Raw genomic sequence first — 12,834 nt, 5'->3', positions numbered from 1 at the left:
AAACAGTGCCACTTTTGTATTGAGGTTGTTTGTGGTATTGCAGCTCAGTACTATTAAACTGAATGGATCCAAATTGTAATACCATACCCAACCTGAAGACAAGAGTGGTGCTGTTTCTGTAAAAAAAAAAAACCTAACAGATAATGCTGCATAACACTTTAAAGTGGGAGTTGTGGCAACTTTTGGTATCATTATGATCCCCCACTAATCCATATTATTCAGTCCGTACCAGCACAGGCTCTTTGTCCAATGTCCCTCATCCAGAGGCGTAGAACCTGTTTATTTGCACAGTAGGCCTGTCAGAATGGCAGCACCTCCGCTCGTAGGCATCAGATTGTTCATAGTCGCACAGCTCAGCATGAACGCCACCGTGTGGAAATATAAATATAGAATTGGGTTTGCCTGGAAAGCATCACAAGGCAACTGGGGAGTGACTGTGTATCTCTAAGGTGTATTACATAAAGAAGAACCTGACCCTACACCTGACAATTACAGCTCATATGAAGCCGCCAGAAAGTGCAAAGTGATGTTATTATACGGGATGAGAGAGGTAAGAATAAATAATGAAAAAAGTTATCTAAGTAACAAAGTTAAAGGGGTACTCTGGAGAAAAAAAAATGTTTATAAATTAACTGGTGCCAAAAATTACTTCTATTTAAAAAGTTCCAGTCTTCCAGTACTTATCAGTTGCTGTATGTCCTGCAGGAAGTGGTGTATACTTTCCAGTCTGACACAGTGCTCTCTGCTGTCCATGTCAGGAACTGTCCAGAGCAGTAGCAAATCCCCATAGAAAACCTCTCCTGTTCTCCACAGACTGGAAAGAATACACAACCTCCTGCAGGACATACTACAGCAGCTGATAAGTAGTGGAAGACTTGATATATATATATATATATATATATATATATATATATATATATATATAAAAAAAAATTTTAATTATTATTATTTTTTTTTTTAGACAAGTCTATTTAAAAGAAAAAAAAATCACTGGAGTTCCCCTTTCAAATCTCATCACAGGTTTATTGAACACAATTGAAAAAAATTGTCTCCTGTTTTTCTATCTCTGCCAGAGAAGCCATTTGCAGGCTCCTAAGAAGGACGAGAAGTTTTGTACAGATTCTCAGCATTGAATTATGTTCTTGTTCTGGACAATATAAGAAAAGTGCACGATCTCTATCAGAGACTTGTTTATTTAGGGAGATACTATGGGGCAGACTTATCAAACATGGAGTAAAGTGAAACAGGCCCCGTTGCCCCTAGCAACCAATCAGATTCCACCTTTCATTCCTCACAGACTCTTTGGAAAATGAGAGGTGGAATCTGATTGGTTGCTAGGGGTGACTGAGCCAGTTTCACTTTACACCATGTTTGATAAATCTTCCCCTAAGTCTTTAGAGTCTTCCTGTCATCAGTTTTGATTATTTTGGGTCTGGTTATTCAGACCCCAAAGGATCGCTGGAGCGAGCTAGGGGAAGCACGGGCCTGGACGCTTCTCTCTCTATCCATGCAGGAGGTTGGTGATTATAAAATTCTAGGGCGTACAGGAGCAAGATACTGAATTATAACAAGTTTCAAAATTTTATTGCCTATCCGATCATCAAACAGCAACGTTTCGACCCCTCAGTGCTCAGTGTAATTGGACCCTTAGGCTGGGTTTACACTGTGTTTTTGCAATCCGTTTTTTTCTATTTGTTTTTTTGCAAGAAAAAAACGGATGCATTTGTGTGCATCCGTTTTGATCAGTTTTTCCATTGACTTTTATTTTTTAACGTACACAAAAGTACACAAAAAAACGGATGAAAAAAACGGATTGCAAAAACGCAGTGTGAACCCAGCCTTAGTAACAGGCGGAGTTATGCTGCGTTTACACAGAACGATAATTCGCCTGATCGTACGATTAACGATTTCGAAGAGCATTTTTTTTTATAACGATCAATGTTTAGACGGAACAATATATCGTACGGAAAAATCGTTTTGCGATCGCTTAAGCCTATCTCGTACATAAATAAAATCTGCGAACGACTGTTTACACGGAACGATCTGCGAATTTTTTGCAAACGACGAACGACGATTTAAGAACATGTTCAAAGATCAAAATGAACGATTTCTCGCTTGTCGTTTGATCGTTCGCTGTGTTTACACGTACCATTATTGTTCGAATTCGATCGTTATTGTGCAAATTCGCATGATTATCGTTCCGTGTAAACGCTGCACTAGTTACAGAAATAAACAAGGCAGTCAGTGATAATCCAGCGTCTACCACCAGGCAGGCCGTCCATTGTAGGGACCCCCAACAATCCGGACCTGAAGACAAACACCAATCTACACAATAAGACTGACCCCTTTTATATGTGTTATCTTGTATATGTGACAGTGATCTGATCCCGTCAGAGCCTATGTTCATTCTATTGAAATCAATGGGTACAGTGCAGGTACTGCATACTGAGAATGTTGGGAAGGGAGTGACTCCTATAATATATCAATATGTAGTGAGCTCCCCCTAGTGGTGGCAGAAAGAATATCGGAATTCAGCTTGACAACTACAGGTTCCCCAGGCATCTGATGTTGTCAGACTGTAGTCTGCTTCTCGTCAAACAACTGCCTTATATCCGATCCTCTCTGCCCCTGCTATCAGATTTGTTCAGGGCCCCTTCAATTAGCTGGTTGGCAAGGACACCTATCAATTTGATATTAATGGTTTATCTTAAAGGGGTTATCTTACTTTCACAGATAGCCCCACTCTTGTTTGCAGTTTGGGTGCGGTTTTGCTGCTCAGTTTCATTGAAGTGAATGGAGCTTAATTGCAAACCGCACCTGAACTGGAGACAAGAGTTGCTTTGTCTCTGAAAGAAAGTGACCATGTTTTGTAGCACTGGATAACCCTTTTAAGGATAAGGCACCCATCCATAAAAGCAAATCCTGAAAAGCCCCTTTAACTATTTCTATGTGGATGCTTTACCCCTATACTCTGGTGAGGCAACTGTACTCTTAAAGGGGTTGTTCGGGGAGTCTGACCTGTTCTGCTCCTGACATTTTCTACCTTCTTCACAGCTTGGAAGTATACCTTCCAAAATGACTGGGAAGGCAGCCCTCTGACTAGTAAACTGGGTGGACCATCAGGCATCTGCCCGGTACCCCAGATTGTCAGTCCGGGCCTGGTGGGAAGGCCTCACTCGTGAAGGTCCATGGGAACATTGGCAACCAGTTGGACATTGTGGATGGATTTCCCCAACTTGATGACTGCAGGTGCCCTCACCCCCTCTAATATCCTTCTGCAAATACCCCTGTTTAATGATTTTAGACAAGTCCTAAAAATCCTGCGACCACTGTATTGTGCACGGATGTCTAAACCTGTGCTGCTATGATTTTTCCATTTTGTGTTCTTTTGCACGGCCCAATGTTTTTGTGTGTGGCTGGCCGAGTCTATTATCCGCTAGTGCTGACAGTAAAGTTTTTTGTTTCAAGCTCAATGGTCTCCATTTCATCAGCCACATGCACTGGCACTATACCCGCACTGGTCAGACAGACTCAGTGACCGCTCAGGCTGATGCAGCATTGTGCTTGTAGAATACAGTGCAAACTATAAGGGGGAATAGGAAATCACCATTTGCAATACATTTTTAGCCCCATAGGGATCTATTGGGCACAGATACCCTTCAGGATTTTACTTGAAGGGTGTCCATGCCAGAAAATATATGTCCAGATAATGCATTTGGAATCTGTGGAATTCCAGATGCATTGCAACATCACTCGAGCTCATACAGCGCCAGAGGGCCGAAGGAGAAAAACTCCTATGTTTTTACAACCAGAAAACACTGATGGTTTCCATATCTTCATCCTCAGCACCCCATACACCAAAGATCGGTCCAACCCGCTGATTTTTTACTTTTAGGTATCTTTGTAAAGACAATCATTCAGCAAACTTCTCCTTCTCCTGATCAGCTGCTCTTTCCCTCTCATTGTGTAGGTTACCGGTCTCAAGATTACCTGAGATGGCTGATTGAGGATCAATGAAGTACTTCGGCTGTAGCTGCACTTTGCTCCAGTGCAGACAATAGCTGTGGGAACATCATAACTTGAATAAGGATTTGTCACCTCAGATGTAGGCGAAGATTGTCCCCTAGTGGTAGTTAACCCTCCATTTAGCAACCCATGAAAATGGAAAACACATACTAGCTCAAACACATTACTAAACCACCGCTAGACTAGTTCTGATCGACCCCAGGTTTATGATAGGTGCAGAATTGTGAGGTACCCAGCTCAAAGGTTGGATAATACAGTGGCAAACAAACAAGACACAAGTGCAGTGTTAACCCATAACAATACATCTGTCATTAGCCGGGCCATGCACTTGGCTCCCAGCACTGCCGGAACACACAGCTGTCCTGTCAAGCGCCCCAACGGTGTCCCTGGTAACCATCCAAATGCTAGGGGTGCGCCGGCGGCATCCTCAGCTACTACGCTGGGGCAGCATCCCCTGTGGTTTTGTACGAGAGGTTGGATTCCTAGGCCCCAATCCTGGGGCTGGGACTTCACCTCCCATATTGTGTTCCTGGTTACCTGATTCTGGCTTTTGACTTTTGGCTTTCGACTACCCTTTTGACTTACGTTTTTGTACTGCGCTGGCCGACTGTTGCAGACCTTACTATCCTGACCACGTATTATTGTGTTTGTCTGTCGTGTCCACATTTTGTGTAACACATGTGCAGGCGCTGGAACATCGCCCAGTCACCCGCTGCCGTTTAGGGCAGTTGCGGTAAGCAGGCAGGGTCAGCGGAGCAGGTGTCAGTGCTAGGGCATCACCTGTCTTGTGTCCTCCAGTGCCCTGGTCCTGACAACATCCTGATGTGCTAAGTACATCAGGATAGTGAGACACCTAGTGGCAAAGTAGTAAAACTGAAGACCTTCAGCTTATTAACAGACATTACAAAGTTATATTTCTTTTAATGTGTGTTGATTAAGCAGAAAAGGAAAAACGCTGCACTACCCCTTTAACATACCTTCATTCTTATGGGACACACGCTCTCATGGTCACGAGGTTGTGACTAATTGCATACCTTTCAGCAGTAACAGCCAGAAATATAGGTGTGGTGCTGCCCCAGTGTGAGGACCGACCGGTCACTTGCTAGATGGTGAAGTGTGCCTCCACTACAGTGGTGGTTGGTCGGGATATAGCTCAGCCAGATGTTAGGTTGTCGGGACGCCAGTGCCGGTAGGGCTCACAGGTATGGTGGCACACCTGCTTTTATTTTAGGGGGGCTGGCTATACCCTTTCCCCTGTGGTTGGTGACATGCTGGGCAGTGAGAGGGTCCCTTGGGCGCTTATCACAGTGGGACGGAGTGGAGTTGAGACCAACCCGGACTATCGGTACTTCCACCCACAGAAAGGGGAGATAAGCCAAGGAAGGTGACGTTACTGTGTAGGTGCTTAGTCCCGTTACCATAAATAAACTCTCTTATACTTTAGAAATACTTGATACTATGATATAAAATGGACTTCTGACTTGACAATATACTCTGGACTTGACCGACAAGACTTGTGCTGAGAGCTTGAGAGGTAGAATAGCCTTGCTGGCTTGGTTGCATGCTGAGAAGTAGAGTAAGTTCAGAGAAGTAGAGAGTAGGATGTCAAGAGAGTCCCAACCCAATGTAGTACTGTGCTCTGCTGGAACTTTAAAAATAGAATAAGTAGACTTGAGAGTAGAGAGAATACCCGTACCCGTGTTTTGACTTCCTTGTCTTTACACCACCTATTGCCCACCAGTGTCGGGCGACCCGTCCTAGAGGGTTACACAAGCCCCAGACCTTGTTACCTGAGGTGAGCAGAGTGGTCAGAGATTTCTGGTTACACCCGTGCTGCGAGATAGAGTACGTAGGCTTTTAGCAACTTTGCTCTATCCAGATCATTTCCTCTTTCGTCAGGATACGGTCCTGCACCTTTAGACTTGTTCACGGCGTTGGGTTGGAATGATCCCTGACCTCTCTGAGAGTGTTTAGCACTGCATAGTGTGTGGAAGTGCTGCTTTCAAGAAAAGAGTGTCCTTGTTACCCCTGCGTGTTCACTACCACCCCTCAGACTACACTGGACTTTGGCTCTAGCAGGGGACCTGGCATAAGCCAGGGCCCAACGTGACTGCTGTAGGGACCGTTCTGGCTTGGGTCCTCTCTGTACGGGAACCAGACTAAGACTCACTAACACTTCCTCTCCCCATGTGACTACCTTCTACAGGGTATGTAATACCTGCTGTTAGTGGGTGAGAAGAGAGTGCAGAGAAAGAAGGAAAAAAGAGATAGTTAGAGAAGAGGAAAGAGCTCTCATTGGTGCACAAATCACAAACAACAATAACCCCTTGAGTACTGCAGCTGTGCAATTCTTAAGCATACAATATACATAGGGTCCAAGCAGGACCCCAATTTGATTCCTTCTCCATTAACTTCTATAAGACAAGGAGCAAAAAGTGGTAATGAGACCCCTACTCTCCCAACCGGTGACTATCCCACAAGGTTTATGCAACTTTAAAGTGACTGTACCACCAGGCCCAGGCTGAAGCACTGGAGGTGGGCCGACCCACCCTTAGTGGGAGGAAAACCCCGCCCCCCTATGATAGGGTTCCATTGATTCTAATGGAGTCACGTCATGGAGGGGCTGGAGTTTCTTCCCATTAAGGGTGGGTCGGCCCACCTCCAGTGCTTTAGCCCAGGCCTGGTGGTACAGTCACTTTAATATATCTTTTGCAATGTTAAAGGGGTTGTCCAGCGAAAATAGTTTTCTTTCAAATCAACTGGTGTCAGGAAGTTATAGAGATGTTATTGACTTCTATAAAAAAAAAATCTCAAGTCTTTCCATACTTGTTAGCTGCTGTATGTCCTGCAGGAAATGTTGTTTTATTTTCAGTCTGACACACTGCTCTCTGCTGACATCTGTGGCCGAGACAGGAACTGTCCAGAGCAGGAGAGGTTTTCTATGGTGATTCATAGAAAACCGAGACAGAGTTCCTGTCTCGGCCAGAGATGTCAGCAGAGAGCACTGTGTCAGACTGAAAATAAAACAGCATTTCCTGCAGGACATAAAGCAGCTAATAAGTATTGGAAGACTTGAGATTTTTAAATAGTAGTCAATTACAAATCTTTATAACTTTCTCACACCAGTTGATTTGAAAGAAAAAGATTTTCGCTGGACAACCCCTTTAAAGGGGTAGTCCACCCAAAAAAAATTTCTTTCAAATCAACTGGTGCCATAAAGTGCCAGAGATTTGTAATTCACTTCTATTAAAAAATCTTAAATCTTCCAGTACTTATTAGCTGCTGTATGTCCAGCAGGAAGTGGTGTTTTCTTTCCTGTCTGACCCAGTGCTCTCTGTTGCCTCCTCTGTCCATGTCAGGAACTGTCCAAAGCAGGAGCAAATCCCCATAGAAAACCCCTCCTGCTCTCCAGACTGGAAATAATACAACTTCCTGTTGGGCATACAGCAGCTGATAAGTACTGGAAGGCTTGAGATTTTTTAATAGAAGTAAATTACAAATCTCTGTCACTTCATGGCAGCAGTTGATTTAAAAGAAAATTTTTTTGGGTGGACTACCCCTTTAAGGCTATGTTCACACACAGTATATTTCAGGCAGTATTTGATCCTCATAGCAACCAAAACCAGGAGTGGATTGAAAACACAGAAAGGATCTGTTCACATAATGTTGAAATTGAGTGGATGGCCGCCATTTAATGGCAAATATTTGCTGTTATCTTAAAACAGCGGCTGTTGTATTGAAATAATGGCCGTTATTTACCGTTATATGGCGGCCATCCACTCAATTTCAACATAGTGTGAACAGAGCCTTTCTGTGCTTTTGATCCACTCCTGGTTTTGGTTGCTATGAGGACCACAATACTGACTGAAATATACTGTGTGTGAACCCAGCCTAAAGATGATAAAAACCCATCTTAAAGGGGTACTTCAACAATTAAAAAAAAATCTTTCAAATCAACTGGTGCCAGAAAGTGACGGAGATTTGTAATTTACTTCTATTAAAAAAAAACTCAAGTCTTCCAGTACTTATCAGCTGCTGTATGTCCTGCATGAAGTGATATATTCTTTCTAGTCTAGAGAGCAGGAGAGGTTTCCTATGGGGGATTTGCTGCTGCTCTGGACAGTTCCTGACATGGACAGAGGTGGCAGCAAAGAGCACTGTGTCAAAATGGAAGGGATAAACCACTTACCGCTGAAATACAGCAGCTGATAAGTAGTGAAAGACTTGAAATTTATATTTTATAAATAGAAGTAATTTCAAGTTACAAATCTCTGGCACTTTCTGGCACCAGTTTGAAAGATTTAAATTTATTTTTTTTTTTGCTGAACTATATTCACATGTATATTTATAAGTTTTTAAGCGGTAGATTTTATACTGTGAATTTCATGACTCTCCAGCTGTAGCAAACTACAACTCCCATCATGCCTGGACAGCCAAAGCTTTAGTTGGAGAGCCAAGGTTCCCTGCCCTGGCCTAGCGGATGCTGTTACCATTGTCGGCCACTTGATGGCAGGCTTTTACTTGTGCAGCGTTTCCACTGCAGAGTGATTGAAACAATAACAGCGACAAAGCCGGATTGAGTCAGCACTTTGCTGCAGGTCCACGGCTCAGGTATGCTGGAATTCATTAGGCACATTGCCACATACATGAGGAAGTCGAGAGTTGCAGTAGTCAGAAGCATTTCCAATACCCCAGAGCAATGCCAATACATTTAAGATGCTGTTTATCAGCTTTTCCCAGCTGCAGAACTTAGTGCTGTGAATTACTATCCTGATTTATTTATGAGGAGTCGGCACAGACTGCAACATAACAAAACTTACCCACTTCCAGCACTGAACAGTGACGGCCTCTGTGCATACACATTGATAGAGTCTGTTGGTTTAACTTGTGAGACCCGTTGTGATCCTGAGATACAGCTGGGGGCAGCGCACGTCTCTCCCCGGCTGTCAATCAAATGCGATTCTTCTGCTTTATTGTAGTCTATAAAGCAGGGGTAGGGAACCTTGGCTCTCCAGATGTTGCAAAACTACAACTCCCATCAAGCTAAAGCTTTGGCTGTCCAGGCATGATGGGAGTTGTAGTTTTGCAAAAGCACAAGAGCCAAGGTTCCCTACCCCTGCTATAAAGTGAGAGAGCCAGATGTTTAGTTGGGGGAGTCACGTACATTGCCGCACACTCACCCCAACTAGATCTGGGGATCGCAACACGTTTCAGGTGTGAGAACCGGTGTAATCAGTAACTTAACAGCTTAAAGGGGTTATCCAGCGCTACAAAAACATGGCCACTTTTCCCCCTACTGTTGTCTCCAGTTCAGGTGTGGTTTGCAATTAAGCTCCATTTACTTCAATGGAACTGAGTTTCGAAACCCCACCCAAACTGGAGACAACAGTAGGGGGAAAGTGGCCATGTTTTTGTAGCGCTGGATAACCCCTTTAATTGCAAACTGCACCTGAACTGGAGACAAGAGTGGTGCTGTCTCTGAAAGAAAGTGGCCATGGTTTTGTAGCCCTGGATAACCCCTTTAATGTTCACACACCATCCAAATCCGTATAACACAACGGCCGTTTTTTTGCAGGTAAACATCATTTAGCAGAAAGCTGCAGCTCAGAACTGGGGGAAGGAGACTGAATAGATAATAACAAGTAGTATGGAAGGAATTGTTAGTCTCACCATGGTCAGCAACATATAAAAAGTTATGTGTCAGCGGAATACCCCTTTAATTTAACAAAATAGGGGTTTAACAGAGAATATAATTAATAACAAAAATTAAGCGTTATAACGTGTTCCAAACTCTTCACCCAGGTACATGTAAGTTCAAAGGTGAAGTCACTGCGTGTATGATATACGCCCCCTGTCATTATGCCGGACATCTTGTGGGAGTTTCACACAATACTCCTGCCATAGGAAACTTTTTTTTTTTTTTTTTTTGGTTAACAATGGGACATTTCCTGGCGGCCGATGTATTCTGCAAACCTGAAGTCAGGCTCAGCTTCCTGGCTCAGAATGACAGCTGTGAGGCAACGGTAACCCCAAAACAAGAGGAGACTCCAAACACATCAACATCTATTTACTTCCAATACGGAATGATACTCCTCCATGTACTCCTCCATGTACTCCTCCATATACTCCTCCATGTACTCCTCCATATACACCTCTATGTACTCCTCCATATACTCCTCCATATACTCCTCTATGTACTCCTCCATATACACCTCTATGTACTCCTCCATGTACTCCTCCATGTACTCCTCCATGTACTCCTCCATGTACTCCTCCATATACTCCTCCATATACACCTCTATGTACTCCTCCATATACACCTCTATGTACTCCTCCATGTACTCCTCCATGTACTCCTCCATGTACTCCTCCATGTACTCCTCCATGTACTCCTCCATGTACTCCTCCATGTACTCCTCCATGTACTCCTCCATGTACTCCTCCATGTACTCCTCCATGTACTCCTCCATATACTCCTCCATGTACTCCTCCATGTACTCCTCCATGTACTCCTCCATGTACTCCTCCATGTACTCCTCCATGTACTCCTCCATGTACTCCTCCATGTACTCCTCCATATACTCCTCCATATACTCCTCCATGTACTCCTCCATGTACTCCTCCATGTACTCCTCCATGTACTCCTCCATGTACTCCTCCATATACTCCTCCATGTACTCCTCCATATACACCTCTATGTACTCCTCCATATACACCTCTATGTACTCCTCCATGTACTCCTCCATGTACTCCTCCATATACTCCTCCATATACTCCTCCATGTACTCCTCCATGTACTCCTCCATGTACTCCTCCATATACTCCTCCATGTACTCCTCCATGTACTCCTCCATATACTCCTCCATATACTCCTCCATATACTCCTCCATATACTCCTCCATATACTCCTCCATGTACTCCTCCATGTACTCCTCCATATACTCCTCCATATACACCTCTATGTACTCCTCCATGTACTCCTCCATGTACTCCTCCATATACACCTCTATGTACTCCTCCATGTACTCCTCCATGTACTCCTCTATGTACTCCTCCATATACTCCTCCATGTACTCCTCCATATACTCCTCCATGTACTCCTCCATATACACCTCTATGTACTCCTCCGTGTACTCCTCTATGTACTCCTCCATATACTCCTCCATGTACTCCTCCATATACACCTCTATATACTCCTCCATGTACTCCTCCATGTACTCCTCCATATACTCCTCCATGTACTCCTCCATGTACTCCTCCATATACTCCTCCATATACACCTCCATGTACTCCTCCATGTACTCCTCCATGTACTCCTCCATGTACTCCTCCATATACTCCTCCATATACACCTCCATGTACTCCTCCATGTACTCCTCCATATACTCCTCCATATACACCTCTATGTACTCCTCCATGTACTCCTCCATGTACTCCTCCATATACTCCTCTATGTACACCTCTATGTACTCCTCCATGTACTCCTCCATGTACTCCTCCATGTACTCCTCCATATACTCCTCCATGTACTCCTCCATGTACTCCTCCATGTACTCCTCCATGTACTCCTCCATGTACTCCTCCATGTACTCCTCCATATACTCCTCCATATACTCCTCCATGTACTCCTCCATGTACTCCTCCATATACTCCTCCATATACACCTCTATGTACTCCTCCATGTACTCCTCCATGTACTCCTCCATATACACCTCTATGTACTCCTCCATGTACTCCTCCATGTACTCCTCCATGTACTCCTCCATATACTCCTCCATGTACTCCTCCATATACTCCTCCATGTACTCCTCCATATACACCTCTATGTACTCCTCCATGTACTCCTCTATGTACTCCTCCATATACTCCTCCATGTACTCCTCCATATACACCTCTATGTACTCCTCCATGTACTCCTCCATATACTCCTCCATGTACTCCTCTATGTACTCCTCCATGTACTCCTCCATATACTCCTCCATATACACCTCTATGTACTCCTCCATGTACTCCTCCATGTACTCCTCCATATACTCCTCCATATACACCTCTATGTACTCCTCCATGTACTCCTCCATATGCTCCTCCATATACACCTCTATGTACTCCTCCATGTACTCCTCCATATACTCCTCCATGTACTCCTCCATATACTCCTCTATATACACCTCTATGTACTCCTCCATGTACTCCTCCATATACTCCTCCATGTACTCCTCCATATACTCCTCCATATACTCCTCCATATACTCCTCCATGTACTCCTCTATGTACTCCTCCATATACTCCTCCATGTACTCCTCCATATACTCCTCCATGTACTCCTCCATGTACTCCTCCATGTACTCCTCCATATACTCCTCCATATACTCCTCTATGTACTCCTCCACGTACTCCTCCATATACTCCTCCATATACTCCTCCATATACTCCTCTATGTACTCCTCCATATACTCCTCCATATACTCCTCTATGTACTCCTCCATATACTCCTCCATATACTCCTCTATGTACTCCTCCATGTACTCCTCCATATACTCCTCCATGTACTCCTCCATATACTCCTCTATATACACCTCTATGTACTCCTCCATGTACTCCTCCATATACTCCTCCATGTACTCCTCCATATACTCCTCCATATACTCCTCCATATACTCCTCCATATACTCCTCTATGTACTCCTCCATATACTCCTCTATGTACTCCTCCACGTACTCCTCCATATACTCCTCCATATACTCCTCTATGTACTCCTCCATATACTCCTCCATATACTCCTCCATATACTCCTCCAAAGGCTCCTTG

General features: G+C 44.0%; 1 protein-coding gene across 1 annotated transcript in view; it reads left to right on the top strand.

The window, feature by feature from the left end:
* Positions 1-1,483: 1,483 nt before the first annotated feature.
* Positions 1,484-12,834, top strand: part of MAP3K9 (mitogen-activated protein kinase kinase kinase 9) — a 60,789-nt gene continuing 49,438 nt past the window's right edge. The window contains exon 1 of the mRNA XM_069950337.1: positions 1,484-1,516. The gene's annotated coding sequence lies outside the window, so the exon portion shown is untranslated. The remainder of the gene's footprint in view (positions 1,517-12,834) is intronic.

Source organism: Dendropsophus ebraccatus, chromosome 13, assembly GCF_027789765.1.
Source record: "Dendropsophus ebraccatus isolate aDenEbr1 chromosome 13, aDenEbr1.pat, whole genome shotgun sequence".
Taxonomy (NCBI): Eukaryota; Metazoa; Chordata; class Amphibia; order Anura; family Hylidae; genus Dendropsophus; species Dendropsophus ebraccatus.
Note: the sequence above shows the minus strand (reverse complement) of the source record. Positions and strands in the feature narration are given on the sequence as shown.